This window comes from Vollenhovia emeryi, unplaced genomic scaffold, assembly GCF_000949405.1.
Source record: "Vollenhovia emeryi isolate VEMERY1.0 unplaced genomic scaffold, V.emery_V1.0 DF939174.1, whole genome shotgun sequence".
NCBI classification, from domain to species: domain Eukaryota; kingdom Metazoa; phylum Arthropoda; class Insecta; order Hymenoptera; family Formicidae; genus Vollenhovia; species Vollenhovia emeryi.
This window is the reverse complement of record NW_011967192.1, coordinates 1,143,281-1,170,424: the sequence shown is the minus strand read 5'-3', so window position 1 is coordinate 1,170,424 and position 27,144 is coordinate 1,143,281. Positions and strand designations below refer to the sequence as shown.

General features: G+C 41.8%; 1 protein-coding gene and 1 long non-coding RNA gene across 2 annotated transcripts in view; one reads left to right on the top strand and one right to left on the bottom strand.

The window, feature by feature from the left end:
- Positions 1-27,144, top strand: part of LOC105563584 (homeotic protein ultrabithorax-like) — a 98,358-nt gene that overhangs the window by 4,267 nt on the left and 66,947 nt on the right. The window lies entirely within an intron of this gene.
- LOC105563583 overlaps positions 1-27,144 on the bottom strand; it is a 48,306-nt gene that overhangs the window by 1,552 nt on the left and 19,610 nt on the right. Inside the window, exon 2 of the long non-coding RNA XR_001009051.1 lies at positions 1,085-2,065. This is a non-coding gene — a long non-coding RNA (uncharacterized LOC105563583). The remainder of the gene's footprint in view (positions 1-1,084; positions 2,066-27,144) is intronic.

Sequence of the window (27,144 nt, the reverse complement as noted above, 5' to 3'; positions counted from 1 at the left end):
GTGTCGTTTCCGCGATATTTTGAATAATCATATTTAGATTAGATGATAAATGCAAAACGTACGACATATGATTCGTCATTATATTGACGTCACAGATGCACTTTACTATATAAAAGTTCTAATTAACCTTTAAAAAATCTCTTTTAAATGTATAATGCAGGGTGTGACTGTATTAAAATGAAATTAGTATAACTTATACCGTGTGACATCATGATAACAGTTATTATAAGTCTTGCCATTTGTTACAGCTATTGCGAAATGCTAAAAATATGTATATGCGCTTATGCCTATTGTCTCTATTCATTCTTTAAATACTTATCGCGGGAAAGGTAATTATATAGCTAGAATGCATGCTAGTGTGAAATACTGCATCTGTCGCTTAATTTATTGCGCTTCTAACTACACCTTTGTGTATCGTAAGTGTATGATAAACGATCGCGGGATCGATTATACGTCCAATTCATATAAACGTCAAGGCGGCAGACATGGCGTCCGTAATTTCAGTCTAATTAATGTATAATGCTATTTGATATTACAAAAATTAATTCACAATTCTGTAACTCTTTCGAGTTTTTCACGAAAAATATCATTTCCAACGATCAAACGTACGTCTTGTCGTCATTTCTATTTTGTTAATATGTATTTTGTAAATCACACTCGAGGAAATTACCGCGGCACGCGCGCGCACGATAAAATTAATATGCTGTAACTATTTACTTTTATTTATCTTCTATCTTGTGATGTGTACTTCACAGGCATGTATCAATACGGTTAATTTAATAACGGATACACACGGTGATAAAAAAAGTTCAACGTACAAAGCTCACTCATTAACTTAAGCAAAAAATGTGTAATCGACAGTCAGGAAATGGCTTTATCGAAGAAGCGATCGGGAATTTAAATCTTTCGTTTTCGCCTACTGATCTCAGTTTAATGAAAATTATTCATCTTTAAATTTCGAATCCTTTTCCTAATATCTAACTCAATACTGAAATTAATTATTTTCTACATTTAACGCTAAAAGTAGTTCCTTCTTTAAATTAGACACGCGCTGTTTTATCAGTAAATAATCTGCGACACTTACCAGTAGCAATGAGAAATATATCTTTCTTTATAGAGCCGATTCACTTCCTCCTCGGGATATACCTAAACGCGAACAATATTTATCACTCCTCATTGAGGGGTGACTGCGTCTACAGGGTAATTAGAGGGCGCGACGATAGAGGCTGGGGTGCTATTTAGGCATCTCTTCATTCCAGCCTATTGAGAGCGAACCTCTTTCACGGTCCAGATCTAAAAAAAGGTCCCTTTTTAAAGCTACATTAAGGTTTGCACGATAACTTGATACGGGAGTATTAATCAAGATAAATATGCCGGATGGATATGGAATGTAGCTTCCGTTTTCCAAGTTTTACACTCGTGCTTTCGACGCATTTAAATGAAATGTTGCTGAAAAAAAAAGTATGTTGTAATTTACAGTTTTCACAATGACGAATAGTTCGGCGATCTCTATAAAAAGAATGAAATAAAATGACAATTAATATATTGTTTTACTAGAACGAATACAGTACAACTGTGTGAATTATAAGAAAGAAATTCTTACGTCACTCACGCGTGGTACGGTCAAAAGGATATCCAATGAATATTGAACTCCTTCGCCGGATTCCCGCGTAAAAGCCACGTGGTGTCAGCGTCGCTCCCGAGTTGGAAAGGAGCTACTTTCTGCAATACGACGGTTGCGAGTAGGTAGGTGTTACGTACCTCGGGGAGCAACCTCGTTCAATATAAAGCAGCTAGGAACAACGTTGTAACCGTAACTTTGACGTTTACGACAACGAAATCGTGGCTCGGCTCGTTTATCCCTCCTTCTCGGGGAAACCCCCCCACTTGCTGCTACGGTCGTTTACGAGGTTCGCCGGTAATACAGCGCTCTACTCTCGTATCGGAGAAGATCAGCTCTGATCTTCACGAGTCGTAAGATTCTCCTTTTACTGAACGGAAATACTCGGAGCTCTTGCTCTCGCGCAAATTCGGACTTTTCTCCGCGCGATTTATTAGACATCATCTATGAAATAAATATGCTCATTAATTAAGATATAAGTGAACAGATAAATCAATCTTACGATTGTTACGAAATATATCACATCTATTATCATCAAAATATTTTATTTTCCCATATTCTTCTGTGAAATGAAAAGTAGAGGAAAGTCCTCTATTAGGTTTCTAATATGAAATAGCAGGTTTTCAACACCCAAATTCAATCACGAATCTACTTTCGCGATCTAACAATAAATTTTCCACAAAGGTAATACGAAGGAAAAGGCGTGAAATTTAACAGAAACTCCGCTATTTCATGCGTTAGGAGCCTATCTCATAATAGGGGATTTTCCTCTAAGTGTTAAATGCATTTGAAAGCACTCGATAAATGCTCGTATCTCTTATCTTTGTTTTAAAAATACAAATGTAGAAAACCAGAAGTGGTGGCTAAAAGAATGAAAAGAGATCATGGAAAGTGCCTGACTGACAAGAAAATGAGTGGAAAAGATAATACGAAGAAAAGATTGAAATTTGACAGAAACCCCTCTATTTTACGCGTTAGGAGCCTATCTCATAATAGGGGATTTCCTCTATAGATAAAATATACCTGTAAGAATGTGAGGGAAAGAATGCGATAAAGATGGTAAAAAAGCTCGTACGGCAATGCGTATCTTAAAATCAATTGCTGCGTACTATTAAAGGATTATGTGACGGATATGCATCGAGTGTAGGCGTGCACGTTGCACACAGGTGATCAAGCGGTCCGGATTTCTTCCATGTATGAGGGTGTACGAAAACTCAGGCACATGTAACGCGGACACCAACACCGTGGCGTCGCGACCTAAAGAGGCAGCCCGAGCGAGCGCGTTCTTCGTATATGGGGAGAACCCTTTCCGTGTGTTGCTCCGCTGGCCCGGATGAAGTATGACGTACGAGCCTCTCCGTATGACTTACTACGCCCTTTTTTTCCCTTCTCCACGCCCGCCGCTCGTACTGTTCAATCGAAAAACATTGGGGCCTCCTCCAAAAAATGCGCGCTCTTTAGTTACAATATGCGCCTTTCGACAAGGGAAATTAAGATTATAACGCGGGAGATATTTCTGTGCGCTTGTTGCTGTCGCACGTCACGTCCGGATGTTCGCTGTATCCTGAATATCTCCGAAGTGCACGAAGAGAATTTTCTCTTAAAATCATCCTGAAAATCGCGTAATCGCGGGACAACGTGGCATTTCGAAGAACATTTTACTAGTCAAATGTATGGTAAAATATCAGAAAACTCGTAAAGTTCGACTACATGATTTTTAGGATAAGTTTGAGAAGAAAATTGTCTCCGTGTGGAAATGTGAAAATTAAAACTAGGCGCCACGTTGGATGTATATGTTATTTTTCATAGACGTTCCAATCTATTCTCCCGCCGACTCTTATATCGCAATTTTTACCGTTGAGATGTCAATTAACGAAGTAATCACGATTAATTGGCGGAAACAACGGAATTAACGGTTCAAAAATACATTTTGCATCACCCGTGCATAATAAAGTCCGCGCCTTTTCCCCGCAATAATCGGTTTTACGTTCACACAATTGTTTCATAAACGTATTTGTTCTGCTATCCGTCTGTTGATACAGTACTAAACTCATAATAATAGCCGATCATACGATTCCTCGATGGTCTCGCTAGACTTTGCCTCGCGAGGCCGGCGGCATCAGTAAGAAATGACGTGTGATTAAGCGGAAGCGCGCAAAATGAAAAGCGAACGTCGGGAGCGGCGTGACGAGGGATTAGCAAGAAGACAATTTTCATAATCACTCCGGCGTAATATCCACCGCGAGTCTACCAATCGAGAGATTACTGTTGTACTCTGCAAGGTAGACTAGTCCAGCCCCGGCGCCATTAGCCGGGATGTGCGCCCACAGGTACACACGTACGCGTGTACCTCTCGCGGACCTTTCGTATTTTAATTTAAGCATCGCCTTGCGTCCAATCACGCTATTCGCGCTGTGTATAACGTCCGACTTAAGGTATAATCTTTCATCGATCGTATCGTCCGCGTCCTGTCCCACGTCTCGCTTCTTGCTCTCGTAACTAGTAATTTTGACCCGCATGGTGCCTCTCGAGGAACTTCAGTAAGCTTGTTATTGTTATTATATTTAGGTTTCGTTTCGTTTCGCTACGCTTTCGGTAATAAAATAATTATATAATACAGCCAGGACCCAGGCGAGAGATTCGAGCAAACTGTGCGATGGTCCGATTCCAAGTGGAAACATTTAAACTTCAAGTTCGGAAGGGCGTGCAGTTTCAAATGGAACTGTTTGATCAATTCTCGATGTCTGTAGATTCGACCGAAGCGGTTCAGACATCGAGAAAATTTAGAGCAAATATATTACTCTTTGCAAAGAGGGGAATGGCCGTCTTCTAAGAGGAAGACGAGGGACATAAACGAGCAAAACCAGTTAGCAAATATATTATTTATAATATTTCAAGTCTTCGGCCGAAAAAAAAGTGTACCATTCCGATTACACAGTCTTTATCAGCCGATAAATCAATAGAGTAAAAAGTCATTTTTTTAAGTACATAATAAAAATGAACATAGGTCCATACGTGTCAAAGAAAGAACGATAAGAAGCTATGCAGTAAACGAAGCGAATGCAATACATATGTGGACTTCAAATTAAAATTATTTAGACACTAACATTCCGTTTTGGCTCTTACTACTTTATCACTTCGTATTTGTATGTTTTCACATTAGAACCTTATAAATTTTATTAATTGTTCGAATTTTACAATATAGCGTGAACAAAATTTAAGAAAGCCGAAAAATGCGTCTAGAGTCGAGAACAAAAAATAGTTGAATATAAAAAGCAAAATTAACCATAGTCAAATGATGAGAAGAAGCCCGTAAATAACCGTCCTCCATTTACTACAATATTTTCTCAACAATCGCGTGTACCTTCATTTTGTTATTTTCGGACCAACTTTCTTATCGAGATTTATGACGGGGAAAAAAGCCAAGTGTCGAGGCACATCCTGCAATCCCTTCGGGCAGAATTACACGTAGATTTCTTGCGTCTACGAATTATGATGAGAATGAAAAAATGCATATACGTGGGCATAAGCGTAACGCGCGCGGAGCGCCGAGGCGTTGAGGCGCTGATCGGTACGTCATGCCGCCCCAGTACAGCGACTGCCAGGGTTCTCAATTTGATGGACGAGCTGTTCGCATGTACAACTCGTGCGCCAGCCTGACTTTATATACCGACAACAACCGTATACGCCACCTCACCGTTTTGCAAATTTCATGTCGTAGAAATTATTGTCAGCAGTCGGCATTAATCTTCGTACATCGTCGTCAGCGGTCTGTTTCGATCAATTAATTAAGCGAGGCTTCTAATGTAAGAGACACGAATGCTTTCTGACATGAACATTGTCACAGGAATCCGTTACACAGTAATGGCTCCGTCCATTCAGTCTCGCATGTACAGTCGTGGTCAGAAAGGATGTCCGGCGTTTTATGATAAATTTTGGAAATGCAGTCTATCACGCGAGGGATTATAGCTTTTGCTCACGGACATGTGTAGTGGGGCATTGTTAAAGTAAAGGAGTGAATACGTGCGAATATCTGTGCAAAACGATATATATACGAATATTCCGAAAACTTATTGTAGAACGTCGGGCAATCTTTTTGACCATGACCGTACACGTATTTATCTAGGGTTTGTGCACTTAACACATGCGTTTTAAAAAAATTCTCAGGAGCTTACGCTAAGTGTTTCTGATATTTGCATTCCTCGTGGATATAGTTGGAATTTGAAATATTTCTTTGTTTCAAATTCTTTTTGTTTTTCAAATAATCCAATTTCAGCTATTTGACGATTAGCATTATGTGGCATTAACGAAATATACGCAGATAATATACGTGTACATATATTGCCACATCGCTTCGGGCTGAAATAATATATACTTTGGATCAGTTCTTCATAGGTATGAAGAATGTGTTTAGTTGCTCGGAGATCGGGACGACTATACCGCCGGACAAAGACCATGTCTAGCCGTGGCCGCGAGGAAAGATGGGCACATGGCAAAATAATTGATTCGAAAGCGTTCTCGCGTATGTTTTTCACGGTTCTTGTCCATCGGTTATGGATAAAAATATTAAAAGAGTAGATTCCTAAATATCCAAATTGGTTGGAAAAGATCAAATTTATATATGACCAATTTTGTTTTGCTGTAATCTGTTTAAATCCCGAATATTAACGATCATTTATAAGTAACGAAACTTTAATTCAATTTATACGCCGATTGAAAATTGATATTTATTGTTTAATCAGCCAAAATGCGCTTGAGCAATTTCGAGGGGTAAACCGCTGACCAAAATCACATACACCAATGCCTATTAGTGCCCAGTGGGCATTATTTATCTTATTATCTTACTTTATATCTCAGTTATGTTATATTATGTTTAAAATGCCCAAAGTAATGCCCAGTAATGCCGCAAGTTTGTACACCACAATGCCCTCGAGCGGTTTACCCCTCGAGCAATTTTATGTATAATTGAATCGATAAGATTTGTTTAACGGTCAAAAAGGGTACGAGAAAGCACTTTCCAATTGAGGCAACGATTTACTTTTCACTTTACCGTCGCAATACCATCGAAGAATCACTGACAAGGTCGTTCGACTTACAAGGTACGCGTTGGAATCGAGCCGCCGCACTGACAACCGTACGAAAAAAATATTTTCGGAACACGTTTCACCCGCGCTTCTTCCTTATTCTTCTTTCGTCTCACGTATCGACGTATCCGCGAGGTTAGGCTCGACGGCGTCAATATTTAATTAATACGCAACGACGTAATCGAGTCCGTTGATACTGCTAAATAGTCTTCCACGTCCATAACTCACGCAGCACTTTTTGCACCGACGAACTTGCCCACCGTTCTTCCCGTCTGCCTCGATGGGCGGCCATTACGGACAGCACCTGCCACTCTGGCTACGACCTGACCACAATGCCTTTACAACTATCCCCATCATTGGGGGAACATCCTTGTCAATCCTCAACGATCTTACCAACGTAATTTAACCAGGGTTGGGTGGTGTCTAGTTAAAAAGATGAAAGTTAAGTTAAAAAGTTAAATAACTTTAACTTAACTTGGTTACATTATAGACTGTTAACTTTCAACTGAATTTAGTTATATTTTATCGGTAACTTGTAACTTTTAATTTACCTATCTCTTAATCCCGGTTTTTCATTTTCTGGTTGATTGTTAACCAGAGGTTAGTCGACTCTGTCTCTGTTTAGATAATAACCTAAAGAGAGATAGAGAGTCGACTAACTTGTGGTTAACAATTGATCAGAAGTTAGTCGACTCTGCATCTTTTTCTATGTTATTATCCGAGAAGAGGCAGAGAGTCGACTAACCTCTGGTTAACAATTAACAAGAAAATGAAAAACCGGGCCTTAAAGTTAGCCATAAATAAAGGCGTCGCGAGATGCCGTGCGTCTGCCTACATTGGTAGTCTTTGCGTTTCAAAATTCACTGCCAGCTCTAAAATCTACTGTATACGTGTACTATACACCTTCAGCGCTGGTAATGAATTTTGGGACACAGCCGTTATATGGGGTTTTGATTCTCGAACTCACGTGAAATTGTTTGCATATGAAATGGGCCATATTCTGTGTAGTAATTGTTCAAACGCTAGTCGCGAAATTCTATGCTATTTACGTGATCGTAATTCAATTAATTGTATTATGGATGAACTTGTATCTTAACTAATTTAAATTTTCAAGGCTGTTAACTTTAACTTAACCGAGTTAAAAAAAAGATAGCTTACCCAACCTTGAATTTAATGAATCTTAAAGACATTAGATCTGCCTGCGTAACAGGGAAATCTATGTTAAACACAATTGCTATTTGTATTTTTACGCTATTGTCATATACCGTACCCTCCATAAGTTTGGAAACACCCTATATTTAGCAGATAAATCGTGGCACAGCAGCGATCTGTGCACATGTTTGGTATAAATATATCATAAATCGTTTAAATGTCGATATAACGATAAAAATAACGATAAAATTACGATACGTTTCAATAACGAATTAGACAGGAGGATTCGCAAAGAGCGAATTACGAGTGAAGTGCATCTCTGGGAGATTCTCCAGCAAGAATGGAAACGTATCCCGACTGAATCTCTGCAAAAGTTAATCTATCGCATGCCGCGAGTATGCAAGGCAGTCATTAAAGCGAAAGGTAGTTGCTCTGAGGAATCTAAAATGTAATTGAAATCTTTATTAAAAGCTTGTCGTGTGTACGTACGTATCTTCGTTTTAATTTTCTTTAGTTAAATAAACACTTACAAAGCAAAATACATCGATTTCATTATGTATTTCTTTCATATTACTTACACACTTTTGTAAAGTGTTTCCAAACTTATGGAGGGTACTGTATATGCTGCTACTTTGTCTATTTATAAATAATTATATTTAGTGTGATTTTTAATTCCATGCATCTTTATATCTATTTTTAAACGTGACAAAAAATGCATCGCGCAATTTATATAGTTTTATTTATTACGATAATTAATTTTTATCGATTATACGAATTATTGATTCGTATTTGCATTTTATTATTCACAGAAGGCTTTATTAAACATTGGACGATTTGCCATTTTTCCATATACGCTACTATAATAAACGATTAAATTCATCGCACGAAAATTTTACGAGCTATTTTGAAATGACGATATTATGGGAAGTCTCGAAAAAGGGAAAACCGCACGCGGTATTTTTCTCAAACACATTTTAAGAATTATGTGCCAAAGACCCAAACCGAAGACATATATTAAAGTCAAGTAGCAGGCAAACGAAAGGACTTGAAATTAAGAAGTTGTCGCCTCTTAGAGGCTTGGCGTCCAAGCGATTCTTTTGAAAGAGCGGAAGGTTGCAGACAGGTAAATTATGTCCGGGCTATCTTTCCGTTTGTCTTCGACCTTCGGCGGCTGTGCAGTAAACGCAGGTGGCCGCAAACATTTCTAAAATAAATATTTAGTTGTGAACGATAGTGGCGAGTCGTAGTTTCATTAAAAAAGGATGAACGACCCGTGCCAGTGGGTTGATTACCCGGCCGAGGAAAGGGAGACCTTAGCTGACTCAATCGCGACAGTGCAGCTATGAATGAGCAATCCGCGAAATGTATGTGAGATTTTCATCCGGGAGTGCTCTTTGCTAATGAAAACGTACGATGCACGGACATTTGTAGTGAAATTATGTATTCGTCACGTGCGCCTATTTTATCAGTATGCGCACAGAGCGTTAGAGGCAGAAAGAGACACGGCCGGTCGGCAACATTGTGTAGCGATTAAGCGTTCGAGTCGAGCATTATGTAACTCAACGACGTCACGTTGCCCGACTGCCACGCGTGTACTTGCGCATACATACGAAACGCGCATACGTACACGTACGCGTAAAAGTTATGACGTATTGCCTCCGCGACATATTTATTAAACGCCACCAAGATATTAGACCGGCGCGAACCGACATCACGTGCTCAACTATGGACAAGCGTTTGTTGTGCACCATTAGCTCCGGTAATTTACGGCTACTGCACTGTTTAGAGCCGTCTAGAGCCGTCTAGAGCTGCTCTCCCTACGCCTCAACATCTTTTTTCAGCTCCTTTCTGCCTTTTGTCCTGTCTCGGGCATGACATCTAGTTCAGCGAGAGGTTGACTTTACAATTATAATGAATGATACGATTGTTTTTAGGGCAGTGAATTGCCCGCGCGATTCATGTTACTTTTCGAGGGAGACGCAACGCCACAACGACGGTGCGTAACCGCGTTTCGTAACAATTATTTAATAAAGCGCAATTCTCCGGGAATAGGCCGCGGAGATGAATCTCGATGGGAATTAAATTGTGCAAGCCAATGATACAATAGTTGACCACAAAGCTACAGACCGTTCGTTAGAAACGGCGGTATAGCGGCCACAAACACGACAGAATTTTTACTTCACGGAGCAGGTTTTCTCTAGGAATGCACGCACACACTCGTTTGTTTGATTTATAAGCCGGCTAAAAGTGGTCTTGCATCCGAGTAGGTATATGTTATACATTTCAATAAATTCTACGCCGGGGCAATTATGTCTTTGGAAAAGCTTTATTCTTCCATCCTCATTCTTTCTCCCCGCATGCAGAAACTTGGGAATCTCGGAAAGCGCTTTTCAATAAAAATAACGAACACAAGTTTTCCTGCACGGTGCAAATACACTTTTTTTTTATAAAGAAACGTCAGAACTTTCTTGAGTATTACACTCCTTAGTATTATATTCTCTAGTATTGTGTTGCTAAATTGATTACCGTAAGGCATTACGTTCTGAGAAAAATTAAGAAATGGAGTTGAATAAATTGGAACCTGTTAAACATTTTGCATGTTAACAATTTTAATGACTAGGCGTACGGCGTAGAATATTTACAACAAAAGCGGCGAGATTTGTTTTTACCTTTTGCATTTGCGTTAGACCCATAGGCGAGGGTTTTTTTCTTCTTCCGCAAATAGCATAATAATAACCCGGAATTTACGTAAGATCTCAGATAGTACTATAATTCACCTTAGTCGGCAATAAAATTGGCGGGTCGGGCACGTCGGCACGTTCGTCCTTCAAATTGTCGTTTTACACGACAAGAAGAGAGGCACAGGTACAAAACTAACACCGGCAAGGCACACTGATATCTACGGCTTCCCTGTCGGCTAGGCAGCGTTTCCACGGCGACGTGGAGGGAAACCGTTAGGTTCTTTTTAGACGAAAAAAATCATAAAATAAGCGGTCAAAGCCGACGACAATGAACATAACTTTTACCCTCTATCTTCTTTTGGGGCCCACCTCGGATCCACCCGGGTCCGACCTGTCTACGAGCCCGGCAGTTCAACTCAATCCGTCGTCGATGCCTCATCGATAGGCCTCTGACGGAGAGACGTGTAGTCGCGAATTCGATCTGTCCCGGCAATCTTCTAATAGATTACGTTAACGGGTTCGAGATTACATCTGCGCTCGCGTGAAACGGCCGAGAGTGTACATCGGGAGTGCTATGCATCAATACTATAAATACCCCGTGGAAAGTGAAATTGTACGATCGCTTATTTTTTTTTTAACGCGCAGACGAATACTTTTATCTCGCGAACCAGTTCCTAGAGCCGTTGACGTGTTCGTCGTTGCACTTTACCTAATGCCTATAATTTCATAGATACGCTCGTTGAATCGATCGGTAGGACTAGACGAACCGGGGAAGGAAAAAGAGACAAAAGATTTTCGGTTACGGCCAAATATCTGTCGCGCGGCCGCGATCGAACGCGAAACGAGCCGCGACCACGATCTTGGACAGTACCGACGTAAATACATTGCGCTCCGCCTACGAAGATTTACGACGCTCGCCGGCATGTGAGTGCAGTGAGTTAGAATCGCGCCAGTCAGCACATGCGCGCGGGAGAAGTGAGTCGCAGAAAAACGGGTTTCGCAAATGCGATTCGAATCGAGGTAGAGCCCCGCGCGCTCGCTCGCGCGCTCGCTCGCGCACTCGCGCGGCCGAGAGAGCGGCGCGCGGTGTGATAATCAGTATCGTTGATCGGCTTTGTTCGGCGTACGCGAATTCTCGCTGCCCCGGAGCCCGCGAGCGTCGCGGATCGTGCCTTACGTAACTGGGGTGGGTGGTCTCCGGCGGCTCGGAAACACCTCTTTCCAGCTCCCACCACGCGAACCCGCGGCGTAATCGGTGCCCGGTAGAGTATTCTTACCCGGCCCCCGCGATGCATCTCCCAAGTAGCAATTTTCTCTTTTCGTACTTATCTCCGTTTGATAAAAATTAAAAACGTGGACGCGCGGGCGCCCACGATAAAATCGCCCCACGGGGGTTTGGCGTGCCGCGCCCCCTTTGCTTTTGTTAACCGTCTCGGTCGCGCCGGTGTACTCCATTGCGCGCACGCATTTTTCATCCCGCGCAGCACGTTCCAATTTGTTGTTTAAATCGCGCGTATTTACGAGTCCGCGGATATTGCGTTTCGCAGGCGGCGCGTTTCCGTCGCCGCGCCGACGGAGCTGGGGGGGTGGGGGAGGAATCGGCGAGGATCTCTCGAGGACGCCGCGCTTCTCTAGACCGACAAGTAGAGCACGTGACGCGTACGCACACGAAGAATTTCGTCTCGTGACCCATTTCGAGTTTCCCACGAAAATCACCCCCCCGGCCACGTTCTGCAATCTCCCCGCTATCGGTGTATCGATGTATCCCCGGACGATATTAGAACCGCGCGTACAACATGCGGTTACCATGTTGCCCTATGCCGGGCATCATCATGCATCGAAATTGGTATTCAGACTGTCGATCGCTCATTACTTACTCTCCGTAACTAAAATTACATCTCTCACGTTTTCTCTCTCCCCCGGCCGTTGGCGGTGTGGCGGGAGTTTACGTGTGCACGCGAGGGCGCGCGCGTCCATGCATACCGGGCGTTTTCCTGACACGCATGTATCTCGGGGGGCCAGGCCCGCGCGCTTCGACTACCCTCTGTCGAAGCGTTGTTAATAACAAGATCACGAACTGGTTCGGCGCGCACGCGCGCGCGCGCGCGCACGCACGCACACCGATTCGATACTTTTGTCTAACCCCGGGGAAGTATCGGGTATCAGATCGAAATACCGATCCGAAATCTTCTCGCGTATAACCGAGACTGAACGCGGAGCTAAACGGCAATTTACCGGCGGAAGCTTGAAATTTGCGCGGGGCTACTTTCGTAAATGCTACTTTCGGTAGGATTCGTGAGTCCTACCTTTGTTCTCTCGCTCCGCGCAGATTTCCTTGGTGAAATATTCTTCGAATGGCTAATCGCGCTCTGTCCCCTCTTCTCTCCATTCTTGCAATTCCCTGCCTCCCGATCACCCCCGTATTATTATCCGTTTTTGCGTTGACGTGCTTTCCTCGGCTCGTAATTCCCCTGGGCGCCATCTTCCTCCTTCTCCATTACATTTTCGCATCCGTCGTTCCCTTTCGGTCGCAAAGTACGCTACTATAGGCTTTCTTATATCTTGCTCGTTTTTTACGCCACTTTGTTTTGCTGTCCCTACGCCCATCCTCTCCCGTGCACTTCTCTCTCTCCACACTCATTATTTTCTCGTCTGCGTTTTGCTTTTGTATCCGTCAATTCCGCATTTTCTTTTTTTCTCGCGGCACAGCCAATCCTTCTCTGCTACATCGTGTTTTCGCGTCTCGATTCTTCCTTTTACCAACCGCGGTTCATCTCCCTCCCATTGCCATTTTTATTTCGTTTTCTCTCCGCCGCGCGCCAAGCTTCTCTCTACCTACCGCGCGTATCTGTATGAGAGAATCGAATCTTGGACGCTGCGGAAAACACAATGCAGAGAGAGAGAGAGAGAGAGAGAGAGAGAGAGAGAGGGAGGGAGGGGGAGAGAGGTGGCGGAATGTAAACCAGTTATGCCGTGTACACCCTTTGGTTAAACCAAAACTGAGTGGTTTTATAGCGCCGATCTGTCTTGCCGTGTTATAACGAGTTCGTGACTCGACATAATATGATAACCCCACCCCGAAAGCGTCGGACTCTCGCACAGAATCGCGGGAGCGCGCTAGAAGAGGCAGCCGAGGCTGGGGGTAATAAAGAGTGCGTGTGGCGGAAGAAACGACAAATCGCCGACAGTGACTCTTCCTCATGGTAGGTAGAGAAATAGCGATCTGCCGTTCAACGGTCACCGTTTCACCTGGGCTCGCCCGTGCTTTCCAGCGGGGTCCAACTTCTAATTTCTCCTTCGATCCAATTTTTTACACTTTTCACTCTTGACGTATCCCCAGCGAGTCCTACGCTGCTCGATCCTATCGTTTTAATTTGAATTGAAGGCTATTATAAATTAGCGGCTAATGATAAGTATCTTAATATATTGCGTTCGTGCAAGGTTGCGGAAATTACTACAAGAAATGGGAGGATGAGGGATGTGGGTAATAAGGAATGTATAACGGAAGAGAGGGCAAATCGCCAACAGTGGCTCTTCTTCGACGCTACCAAGGCCCCGGGAAGAATATTCTTCATCAATCCGTTTACGTATCCGTAACTGTGCTTCCCTTATCGTGAAATTAGCATTGTGCTTCACCGTAACAATTTTATCTTAATTAATCGATGTGTCGTACATGCGCGATTCAATGTACTTTCGAGCCCGATCGCTATAAATTGTCGCGTCTCGTTGTTATATTTAACGTCTCGGCGCCGAGTGTATAATTATAGACTTGCATTGAGTTTATGTACGCAATTATTTTTCGTTTGCGGAGGGAGAAGGATTATTTCAAATTAGTTATTATACTAATGCCGTTGCACGAGGGCTTGAGAAAATGTATTATATGTGTGTACATGAAAATTATTAATTGCTAAAAATTCGGTATTTACGGTGAGATTATTAATTTACTACCAAGTGGAGCCAATATTCCGTGAAATTATTGAATAATAATGAGGCCTTGTCCATTCTACTCCTATAGGATCTTGTGTAAAGGAGCATGCGCGATATGGTCCTCGTAAGAGAGTATCTAGGCAACACTCTTGATGACAATAATGACGATCATTACGATAACAACATCAACCATAATAGCATGTTATTTCCCGGGTAAGATTCTCTGAAAGAATCTCAAGATGGCTCCGATAAATGATCGGACTCTGTCAATGCTGACGACGCAAAATATTCTCCATTAAAAATCTCGTATACAACGACAGATATTTCCATGGTGATTATCGCTCAAAATTTTGCGCACTGTATCTATTTGCACTTACACGTGCCTGCTGCAAAACACATTTCGCAAAATCTACCGAATTCTAGCGTTAAAGTAACAAAGGGTATGAGGTAATATTTTCCGCAATAAATTTCTTTAATTAGAATTCGCCAGTTAGTGTCGTTTAACAATTTTTCTACATTGGTTAATAATGTACTGGCGTTAAATAATTCTTTACGGAATTTGATTTCGTTAATAAGATGGCTCGCCGACTTTTCAATGGTCGTTTCATGAGAAAGCGAAACGCCGTGTCCACACGTAAGTAGGCAACGAAAAGAATACGCGTACGGGATGTGCCCTCGCAATCAGTAACTCAGTGAACGAAGACGCGTGCGCGCTTTACAGTCGGCATACGAAAGAACACGAGCATAAACATTGTTGGAGGATACGCACGAGGGAGACAAAGAGGCACGTGGTGGCGGCAGAGAGAGGGACGGGAATTAAGATGGACGGTGCCAATCGTATGCTAATAGAGCGGTCTTTTATTTTCTCCCTTTACCAGTTTGGGGAAGTAACCCGCGGACGTTCAGTCGCACGCCGAGGCTCATTCTATATCGAGCAAAGTATCGTACGAGCGTACCGGTATTTTGTCCCTTTTCTTCTTTCGAAAGAGGAATGAAATGCAGTAGCTGTGCGCGTGGACCACTCGATGAAATCTCAGGCGTGAAAATACGTGTATTCCGATATGCGCGCGTTCGAACGTCTTTCACGACAGACCCCAATATCCGCGTCTAATATTCGGTCTATTTAGTGCAACGAGATGCGCCGCACTGTCGCAAATCTTATCTCATTATCTAACAACTGATACACCGATTTATCGGTGTAAATTGAAATTGAAGTCCGATTTCATTTATCGTTCGAATTAGTTGAAATGTTAACTCGTTCATTTACAAAATATTCAAGTTTGAAAGTGAAAGGGTAAAAGCTCTTTATTGTGTTTTCGTAGAGGAACGTTATTTCGTGAAATAAACAGAACACACGATTTGTATTGAACGTAGCATTATCGTATTACATCGGGTCACGATCCCCATTATCTTTTATGCTCTTTTATATGTCTTTTTTGCTCTTTTGGCGTAACAAATTATTACAGTCATATTATTGCCAGGCACTTTCAGGGTCATATGACAAGCAGCAGTTCTCTTCCTCCAGGATCATCTTTCTTAACTTTCAAATTAATTATCACGTCACTTTTTTACATTTGTCTTTTTTATCAGAGAGATAAACTAATCACCTACATAAAATATCTGTTGTATCCTATTGCAGATTTTAAATGCATTTTGTAAAAGAGATATTTTTCTATAACCAGCCGGTCTTTTTTTCTCTATCTCGTATATGCCAAGCGGATGTGTACGCGGGGAAAAATGTAGAGGAAAGTCCCCTATTATGAGATAGGCTCCTGATATGAGATAGTGGGGTTTCTGTTAAATCAATAGGCATCATCTGTTAACTCCACCATGAATTTATTGCCCTCAGAGCGAAGTCTGTTCGGTGAAAAATTTATTCTTGTGATTGTGTAATCGTTGCAAAAAAAGATTTATCATAGAATTTGGCTATTTAAAACCTGCTATCTCATATTAGAAACCTATGTCATAATAGAGGACTTTCTTCTGTACACTCGTATCAAATCATGTCCGAGTATATCTAACTCAGATATAAGCAGATATGAATTTCACCCCTAATCAATCATACACAACGCAATTGTGAATTAGATATCGTTTGATAACACACAAATATGTACGAAATGTTTAAAAGATTTATTTTAATACTTTATCAATATTTAACATTTCACAGATATGTTTCTAGTCTTAAATTGAATAGATCACATGTATATGTATATAATATGATCATACATATATTTTGTTAAATATTTATAACGTATTAAAATAAATCTTTTAAATATTTCGAACATATTTGCGCATTATCAAACGATATCTAATTCACATTTACGTTGTACATGATTGCCTAGGGACAAATTTCATAACTGTTTATATCTGAGTTAGATATATTCAGATATGATTAGATACATACACTTAATCCCGGCCAGCTACTATATTTCATTGCAGAAAAAGTTTTACGGGTTTAGAGTGCCGTTAGCGTAACTGTCTGTCTTCTTTCAGATATCTTTTCCTATTCAATGTTCTCCAATTATGCTGTAACTTGGAGACGCAAATGCAATTCATCTTATGTAACAAATAATAACGCGCGGTGCGCATGCTTCATATCTCGGATAATTAAATAGTCTCGATCTCGCAAGAGTAGAATTATATAATATCGAATAAATTATATTGTTTGTTTATCAGGGAAGTAATAACGAACGTAAAAGCCGTTTTCCTCTAATGCTGCAATTATAAATGCAAAATTATATTAAAAAAAAAGATTCTTACGCAACCGACTTATGTACATAATATTATTTCGAGAAAAATATATCAAAGAAGGCACGCACGTTTTGCTGTATACGCTGTATTATGTTTAATACAAATCGATCCGTATACACTGTCGGGCTCTTAGCTGTAGACTTACGATCTCATGCGGAACAACAAATCACTCTTGATGAACACGTTAATGATATCTTCTCATTTGAATGCCAGTCTCATACGTGTAAAGTTATTGATGCCATCGAACCATCGGGGAAACGATCCGGGAATCCGTCCATCATTGATTTCCCCCACTAGTCGCGAGTCGGACGATCCTTTCTCCCATAGGCCTCTGGGTCTTCGAAGCCATCGACCATGACCAGACACAGGCGTTCCTTTATCTTCTCCAATGCTTCATTGCAATTACCCTTTACACGAAAATATATTTAAACGCATAGCGGCCTACACCGTCGGCTGATTAATATCATTTAATTTCCTGTCAATCGAAACAGAAACACAATTTTCAAATAAGTTTTTCGCTGTAAAGACGGATACTATAATTTCTCTACTAAGGTATTTGCCGATAATTTGCGTTGCTAATTCATTTTACGTGTTGTTGTTTACCACTATTTTTTTTCTTGTCAATGCAAAAAGAACAAGATCGTTCCACAAGAATCTTCGGCCTTGACAATTATATTTATATCAAAGTTTTTCAGAAAAGGTAAAATAAAATAAAATGCCGCGTATTAAGTATAAGCAATTCAGATCGAATGCAGATCCTGATGCGCACGCCACTTAAAATCGAACGCGCATCTTATTATCCATGTCTGCGGTATTAATCCTAGGTCTGGCCCATGATGCAGCTGCACTTAACCTACCCCTTCATCTGTGGAAATGTGCTGGATCTTTGCATAATTTTACCCTCACGGACGTGCTATATTTTTCTTTTACCAGATCCCGGGCTATACAACGACGTCGATGCTCGACTTTTCGTACAAGAAAATCTTACTGAAATAAATTTAGAAAAAATACAAAAACACACTTTCGATCAATTATTTTGCGATTTTACTGTTAACATTGTCGTCTAATCTTTCGACCTAGCCTGGAGAGTAAAAATTTTTGGTTACGCAACAAGTACGGTAACGCTATTGTGAGAAATGAAATCGTCGTCGCCATTTAAACCAAATTTCGCCGCTAGATTTAGCATGTAAATGACTTTAAGTGGCACGTGGAATGCTGCGAATAAATCGACCAGACGGAGGTTGGAAGATTAATTTGTGACGATATCTGGAAAAGTCGCGTCCCTAGCACGGCGATTTCTCCCACAGAAGCGGGTGGTAGTCGTAGAGTTGAAGCAGCATTATCAGCGCAGACCGTCCCTTGTATGCCCACTAAATCTGCAAAATAACGGCCGAGATGTATGGAGGTATCTAATGTAGCAGGCCGTCCTTTGGCCCACATTAGGCTCGCGTTCGTTGCCCTTCATGTGCGTGATATTCGGAAATTTTAATGGTGTTTGCTCCGCTGGCCCCGGAAATTCATCGCGCATTTATTTTTTCGCGGTAGACTTCCATTATCTGAATAACCCGCCGCACGAATATACTTACGCAAAGTTGCGATAAACTAGAAGATTTGAAATTTTTGCCGGATACGCTGCTATCATGCAATTCTCACAGAGTGGTAGCATTTATACGTACGGTATGCGAGAGAGACGGCCGTTTTAGTTGTACAAATTAATTGATCTCACGCGCGGGCTTTACAATTCGTAATGTGAATCTCAAGGATGAATATATAATGTCAGTGGAACGAATGGGAATGTGCGGGAACATAAAAAATGCGCGAAAGAAAGTTTCAATAGGTGCCTCGTCTCAAGTCCCGAGCACGATATTAACAGCTCATTATCTGCACGTCCGGCTGGCTGATGCTCGTATCTGAAAGCGTGCATCAAATCAGCGCCACGGATAACTACGCTCGAAGGAACGACGTGACGGCGGAAAGAAAAACGAGACACGGGCGCGCGCGAGAAACAAAGGGGGAAAGTGAAATGTGATACGTTATTCCTTCGGTCACAATATTGACTGCAACTTAGGCCGGCGAGATTTAGGTGACTTCTTCCCTCCCCCCCTCCCCGTGGATGGGAAAGAGGTGGCTAAACGGCTAGAAAGTGCGATCGCGGAGTTTAGAGGGGTGAGCCTTCCCCTTAAATTCCCTTAAAGCCGATGCTGAGTTTATTAGGGTATCCGGGGCATCCGGGCATCCGTGTGCACGCTTCGACAACCATCAATTCATTCTCTACTCGCGAAGCAAGCTAAATTTCTATTGTCTGTTTATTACTATGGGAAAAGCGTACACGGGGAGAGAATTTCCTCTTAAAATTTACCCTGAAAATCATACAATCGTGGGCCAACGTGGCATTTTGAACAACTCCACGAGAGCTTTTCGAAATTTTACCATACGTTTTACTAGTGATTATACACGGAAAAAGTGCCGTTCAATTTAAACAAATTAAGTTGCTTGAATTAAACGTTAACGTCACGGGCTGCCGCAAACATAAATAATTCACTCGTTTGTGTTTGCTATGGATTTTAATTTTAAGCCTCGAACTAAATATCCAGATTATTAAGACAACTGTCTGACGTTTTTCATTCATTAATACTGACGTTGTTTCAACGATTTCAGTTTAATTGCACTGATCTTGATGCGAGATCACTTTTTTTCCGTATACTTAGTACAATTTTCCTTGTAAAATGTATGATCAAATTAAAAAAAAACTCATAAAATTATGCGAAATACATTATTCCATGTAATGAATTTTGTATAATTGGCCATGTCGTCCCACGATGGATTTTAAGAGAAAATTCTCTCCGTGTACAACCTTACGAAAGTGAAAGAAGGAAGAAACGGCCAATATATTATAAACGTCCCTTGTAGCTTAATTCCAACGTAAAAGCTGCTTTTCACTGATAAAAGTTCTCGAGTGTGTGACGGATATTATAAATTGACTTCCCACAGCAGGAGACGAGCGTTACTAAGATCCACATTTTGCTCCACCTATCGATATAATCGTTATTGCTCCAATCTCTCGAATTGTGAACTCGGGGTCGTCGAGAATTACTCGTACGGACAATGGCTGATGGGTCTGCCCTATTACATCCTTCCGATGCCGAAGGTTCCGACGACGATAACTTTTGTGGTTAAACGTGGATCAAATTACTATAAGACCTGCGGCTTTCCTCGCTACGGCGAGTTGCCGGGCGTATTATCGGCAGAAGCACAGAATCCCCGACATGTTTCTGCGTGGTCTTAATGACCGCACGTCGCGCGCGTACTACCGCGTACAGGGCTCTTATGCGTATCCGAACACATTACTCCGACCGGCCGAGATAAGATTTCCAGACTTTTTCGATCAGTCTCCCCGATCCTTCCTTCTTCCCCGTGGAATCCAGAAGTGTGGATTATCGATTGTATCGGCCAATGTTACCTTAACGTTTTATTGTCGGCCAGTCATGTTTTACCGTTTTATTCATCGCGCTTGGCACGGTGTGTAGCGAGCGTGAAATTGCCACTATTATCGTGCCCAACGATATTTGTCAACCGCAGACGCCTCTCTCCTTTCGCTTCTTTTCTCCCCCGCCGATACTTGCTTAGCGAATATCAAATAGTGACATTTCGATGATCGGATAATTCTAGAAAGGGACATCCGTGAACGGCAGACCCTCCGCAAACAGATCCACGAGTGGCTCGTATAAACGACGCTCTCTTCATTTTCCCATCCATCGATCGATCCGATCTGCCGATTACGGTTAATTTAATTCAGTCAGTTATCACTGGATGATTACAGAGCTGGAGTAATGCATCACTCTGAGGCACGGCCTTCCTTCATTTTCGGGAAATTACTGTCTTCGGAAACGTTCCACCGACCGCATTTCCTTCGCACATTTGCAACGGATAATTTTAGGCATTTTTGTAAACTACGCAAATGCGAATAACAAGTTGGGATACTTGAGAAGTGCACGCTACTTGTCGGTACTCGGAGATTTAATCGAAATAATGTAACGCTGCGGGCCAGTACAGAATTATCTCGATATCATGAATGTTAAAGAGAGTTGACCGGTTCACATGATGAATAAAGATTTGAAGAACTTGATTTTCCGCGGTATAAATTAATTATATATCACACGGGCGTCGATGTGATCCTTTTTCAAACACATTTTATGTTAGATCGGCGCGGTGTCTTAAAATGGAGGGAATTTTTTCCCCAGCTTTCTCGAAAGAGACTGCATCACAATTACCGAAGGAACGCCGCGTCACGCTGATTACAAGGTCGCACCGGCGTTTAGCCCAATTCCAAGAGCCGTGTTGTGTATTTATGCACTGGGCAGCGCGAGCGAGATTACGCAGATTAGCCCTTGTCCGGGTCGGAGGAGCCATTTACGTCACCAACCGATTTTGTAACAAGATTGCGGGAGGAATATTTCTGCAATTCCGCCACACACCTACGCGACGGTGATTAATAGAGAGACTTTGGAACAATGTACGTGTTGTACCGATACTCGCACTATCTATTTACGGATTTTCCCGCGCACGTCGTAAAGTTACGGATGCGATTTACGGCGTTTTCTTCCCGACGAAAGGGCGAGGAACGTTTCTCTCGACTTTCTTGGCATATCGATAAGCCTGTTAGCGATCGTTAATGTACGTTAGTCGGCGGATAGGGCTACAGTCCTACGTCTGGAGAGACTACGGCGCGGCGGCGCGGGTGTATCAACTCCTCTTGGTCGGGGGCCGTCTCATTATCCGTGCTCCGATGGTACCACGCTGCGAGCTCGCAAACCCCCTATAGTCCGACTCGTATTATATTCGTATCTCCAAGTATGGGTCCGTGTGTCTTCGGCATCTGACAACAATTCCTTCTCTGTATCCAGAGTTGGAAATGGTGTCGCTTCTTCGACCGAAATTCCTCCTTTCCTCCTCGTCGAGAGGCAGTTTAGCCTCGGTCAATTCTCACCTTTCGTTACATATTGCGATCACGCCGAGCACGTCAGACTACAATTGAGCTTCATTTCGAGAAAGATAATACATTCCGCATCTAATCGCGTATTAAACCGTGGATTGTTTGAATAAACATCCACGCGTCTCTTAGCATTCTCTCAACACTTTCTAAAATTATTATAATTTCGTTATCTATGCGCGCGGACAGAATTCCACGGCGCGTTTAAGTGCCTATAGGCAAAGCAACTAAGGTAACGCACCCTGTGGTGGCCTTTGATTTCTCGAACGAACGAAGGATGATGCATGGCGATACACGTATATATCCCCCCCTTTTCTCCCTCCTTTCCCCATCTTGCGTCCGTGCCGCCCTCCTTTCTGCTCCTACCTGGCAGCGGGAACTCCACCTTCCATCGGGCTTATAACATCGGAGCGTAGCCGTCCAAAAATAATAACGATAATAATAACAATAAGAGCAACAAAAAAAAAGAGGGAGACTAGAGGAACTATTCCTGTTACGTTGCATTCCTTCTGCAGAAACTCGTCGGACCACCCCGAATACGATACTAACGTGGCACGCATGGGACTTTAACAGGATATCATTTGCCTTTTCTCGTGTTTGAATGCTCCACTTGTCCCTCTTGTATGTAAATGTTGTACGCAAATGTTTATTTTATTAATCCGCCCGGGCCGATAAAAGCGACGTGCTATACAAACGGGAGTGCGTTTACGTCGGAAATTATTAGTGTACACTTTCGCAATTTAAATCTACATGGAGCGGACAAACAGAAGGTCACTAACTTTCTAAATATCACTTGTCTGCATTAATGGACTGACGGAATGCTTTAAGTGAGCTTCGCATTTCGGGGGACAATTTGGTCGCTTTCCAGAAGGATTGGCGGTATTCCAACATCGTCGAAATTGACAATTCATTCGGCTCGGTGCAGAAATATTGTTTTTCTACGCGAATTTTTCTCCCTCGCCGAATCAAGTGCTATAATTTACAACGTTTGTCCGTGGTACATCTCTCAAAATTCCGAGTTTTATTTCATCGTACGATACTATCGACATTGATGGGAATGCGAAATTTGCATTCGGAACAATATGACGCGGTTTGTATTCTCATTTGCTTGATCGATGTTCTCTCTCGGGCCGAGGGAAATATGAGCGACGGTACTGTTACATTTAAATATTTTCTATATTTTAATGTATTTCGTTATGCTTCGGAAGGCTATAAATATCCTTCTGTCATACTGCTCGTTTGTAAAATATGGAGACTGGTTTGCGCGCGCGCGATCTTGATAATAATATATTTTGTGTATTTCGTTTTTTACTGATACATCTCACCCCACAATGTTTTAAATCTCGCTATGCATGCATTTTGTGTATGCGTGTGTGTGTGTGTGTGTGTGTGTGTGTCCTCAAGCGTTTATAATTAAAGTGTAGTAACGCAATGCTAGGTGCATAATCAGTGCGCTATCATCATTTGAATAATGCAGACCCATGTTACATTACACCTTGGTCAGTGCGCGATATAATTCCGTTCGTTAATGCTAAGAATAAATATATTTGGTTTTCAAATATTTCTTTTTACATTATCTTTATGCACGACACTCATGTTATTCTGTTATCCTCGCTTGTTTGATTGTACGTAAGTGATTTTTACATATGCATGTATATTATATATTAGGTTTATATAGTATATTAAAAAATCTTTATTTATACGAAACCATTGTAAAGATATCTAACGAGATTTGTATTTATATTTCTAACTTAATGTAATAATGATCTAACGTATTGTTAAATCAATTGCTCTGTCGAGGTTAACTAAACGCGTCAACAAAGTACCTTTAAATAATACTTTTTTCGTGCGCTTTATGTAATAGATGTAATTCTATATTCAAGGCCGTTTTCATGTTTGTATGCGCATAAACGCATTATAATTTCTTTCGCTTTACGATCTGTTATGCTTCCATTATTCAGACATAATTGCAAATTAATTAACCGTCCTCAAAGGGACGTTGATAAGAAATGGAAATTATACGAGCACATGATTTGCACCGATATGCGCGTAACACGTTTGAGCTTGATTGATTTTTAACCGGCAACACCGGTGTGTTTCGCCTTTGCGTGGAACGAAAATGGTCGGATCACGTGACAGTATTGAGCACGTGTGCATGCATACGTGGAACACGGGAGGTAGGTACCGAGCGACACGCGATCGCCGCTTATAAGCCCTTACGGTATAAATTATTGTGATTTCTTTCGAGTAACCCTTGCTTATAGGGATGCGTCGGCCGATCGGCCGACCGATATGCCACGACATCAAAGGGCTCGCACGATTCTCCGGCCGTTTTCAACCGGATCTTGAGATTTCGGACGAAGACCTTCGGTCTTAAACGCATCGCCGTTTACGTATATATTTAGCAGTTTATTTATAAACTTTGTGTAAGCTTATGCTATTATAGACGCGGAAGACGATTGTGAAATAAAGAACCATAATTGCTAGAATGGAGCGCAGGGCGATCGAAGAGGCGATACGAACTCGAAATGATTGTAAGCTGCAATTTTAATATATATGTATATGTATACACAAAGACACAATAAAATTAGTGCTTTCTATATACATCGCTAATTTATAATTAAGATATTATGTAATTGTTATTTATATGCTGCATTCCATTTCTCTCGCGCGTTGACGAGCCCTACCCTTCTGGCCTGCCAATTTCATCATTAATCGCAAGCTCGATTAATGGAATTTCGATGAGTACCCGATGGGACCTCGGAGTAAGAAGCGCGTCGTCGTAGGCAATAACTCGCCATTACAGGAACGATATGTGAGAAAAAGAACAAACATATCCGAGGTGTACCTAGAATCACTTTCTTGCCGGAGAGAGGCGGCAGAGTGGTACACATAGAAGGCGGGCTTTAGACGGCTCACAAATCATCCGCATGCATCACGCCGCAATTACACGACGAGGGTTCATTTAAATCCGATAAATACTACGCCGCTCATTGTATCGTGCCATCTGGTGGACGTGTTCTATACTTTGTTCGTGTATCCACGAAATCGGCCCGGAGGTCCATGCCTTTTAAGGAGCATCCTTTAAACCTATATTTATTACATTGCAACACTCAGATAATATATCTCGAGGGAGACGCGATATGTAAAAGAAATTTTATTTATTATATTATTTTATTTCTATATTTATATTTTTATTATCTTGTATAAAACTACGTCTTCGCGTTCTTTAAATGCTTTTCGTATTATACAGTGTATTAAAAGCAAGAAAAATGGACATACAGTCGCATAAGACGGACAGGCGATTGCTTGCACATCTTTTATTACTATTTATATAATTGTCTCAAGAACAAAACTTTTGTGATTTGAGAGTTCATTAAATAGATTGTATCGTCTGATATAAAGATATAACACATTGCGTTAAAGAAGATAAACATAGGCTGTGGCATCGGTGTAAATTATTCGTCCTCGACGGATGAAATTTCCAATAGCAAATCTGGCCCCACATGATTTCTTTCATCATCGAGCGATGAGTATCAGATGGCAAATAACGGCGGAAACAAAAATTGGTGTTTCGATAAGAGATTTGATTCGCCCCGCGGAGCAATTCGTTTCGCCGTGACGCTCCAAACGTGTACCACATGGATGCCCATGCCATCGCAGAACGCATAGTGCATCGCGACGGGCGCGGATGTTTTTAAATCTCCCCGGAGCCTGCGTTGGAGATTTATCGCCGTGGCCAGTCCCTTTGGAACGTGCGTGCCTGCGCACATGCGTTAATTGCGCGACGCGAAATGCCGAAGGGTGAGGAAGGGTAAGCAGCGAAGTTATTTGCAGTGGCGAAAGTACTCGGTGTGCACACCGACCGGCCGGTGGCGAAACCTGAGGAAGGTCAAGGACTGGTATGAGGATCACTGACCGAGGAATGGCCATTTTCAAATTTTACATCTAATTTCATTTAGCGTCCGTGATATCGAGGTTAATTGTCTCGTACAATTTTAATTCGTCCTTATCCAATACGTTTTAAATGTCATTTAGAACCCGACATAATCCGGCAAATCATTTTGTGCAACGATTGTATGTAATTATTAAAATATATTAAGAAATGTTTTGGACAAATCAATTATGTTAAATAATGTATAAATTTTAAGGCAGTGAGAGCACCGATTTTGAGTCGATCAAAATTCTATTAAAATTTCGATCTAATCTGGAGATAAGTTGATCGATACAAGCGCGAACTCTAACGCCATTAGCCGAGGCCAATGAAGTACCGTAGGGGAAAAGAAAGAGAAAGATACAGGCAACAAAAAAAACGGGAGAAGGGAGGAAGCGCAGATGCGCGTGAATATGGGTGGATAGAGAGCGAGACTAGTATTGCGGACGAAGTTTGGTATGCGTGAGAATTCTGGGCGCGAATGGATAGCCAGCGTCACGCCACGCGGTCCCCCGAAAAATTATAGTTACTGCTAGGCAATAAACGGAGGGGAGAGAGAAGAGCACCCGCCTAAAAATAATATTACATTTTATGGGTAGCCTAATTTTGTCACAGGTTGGAAGCGCCGCTGCGTTGGCTTTATAAATGCTCATAACAACCTCTGCTATACGATCTCATCAATGAATCCTCTACAACCGGAAGGCATTCGGCGGGTCTCAGCGATTTCTAATTACCTCATTAAAGGAGTTCGTTTACGGGACGTGGTTAGAAATATATCGCTACCGGTTTCGATTGCGACATTTTTATTTTTATTACTTCTAAAATGCTATCGATTGCCAATGGAGGTGATTAGTTGACGCAACCGCTTGGAATTTGAAATTCCGTGTTCCATTTCGACGCCTCTCTCACAATTGACCTTTAAAGGACATCGTTTTGCTCTTCGCGCTTGTTTCCTATTCAAATTATTCACCGAATCGCATTTTTTCCCCATGAATTTACATGAG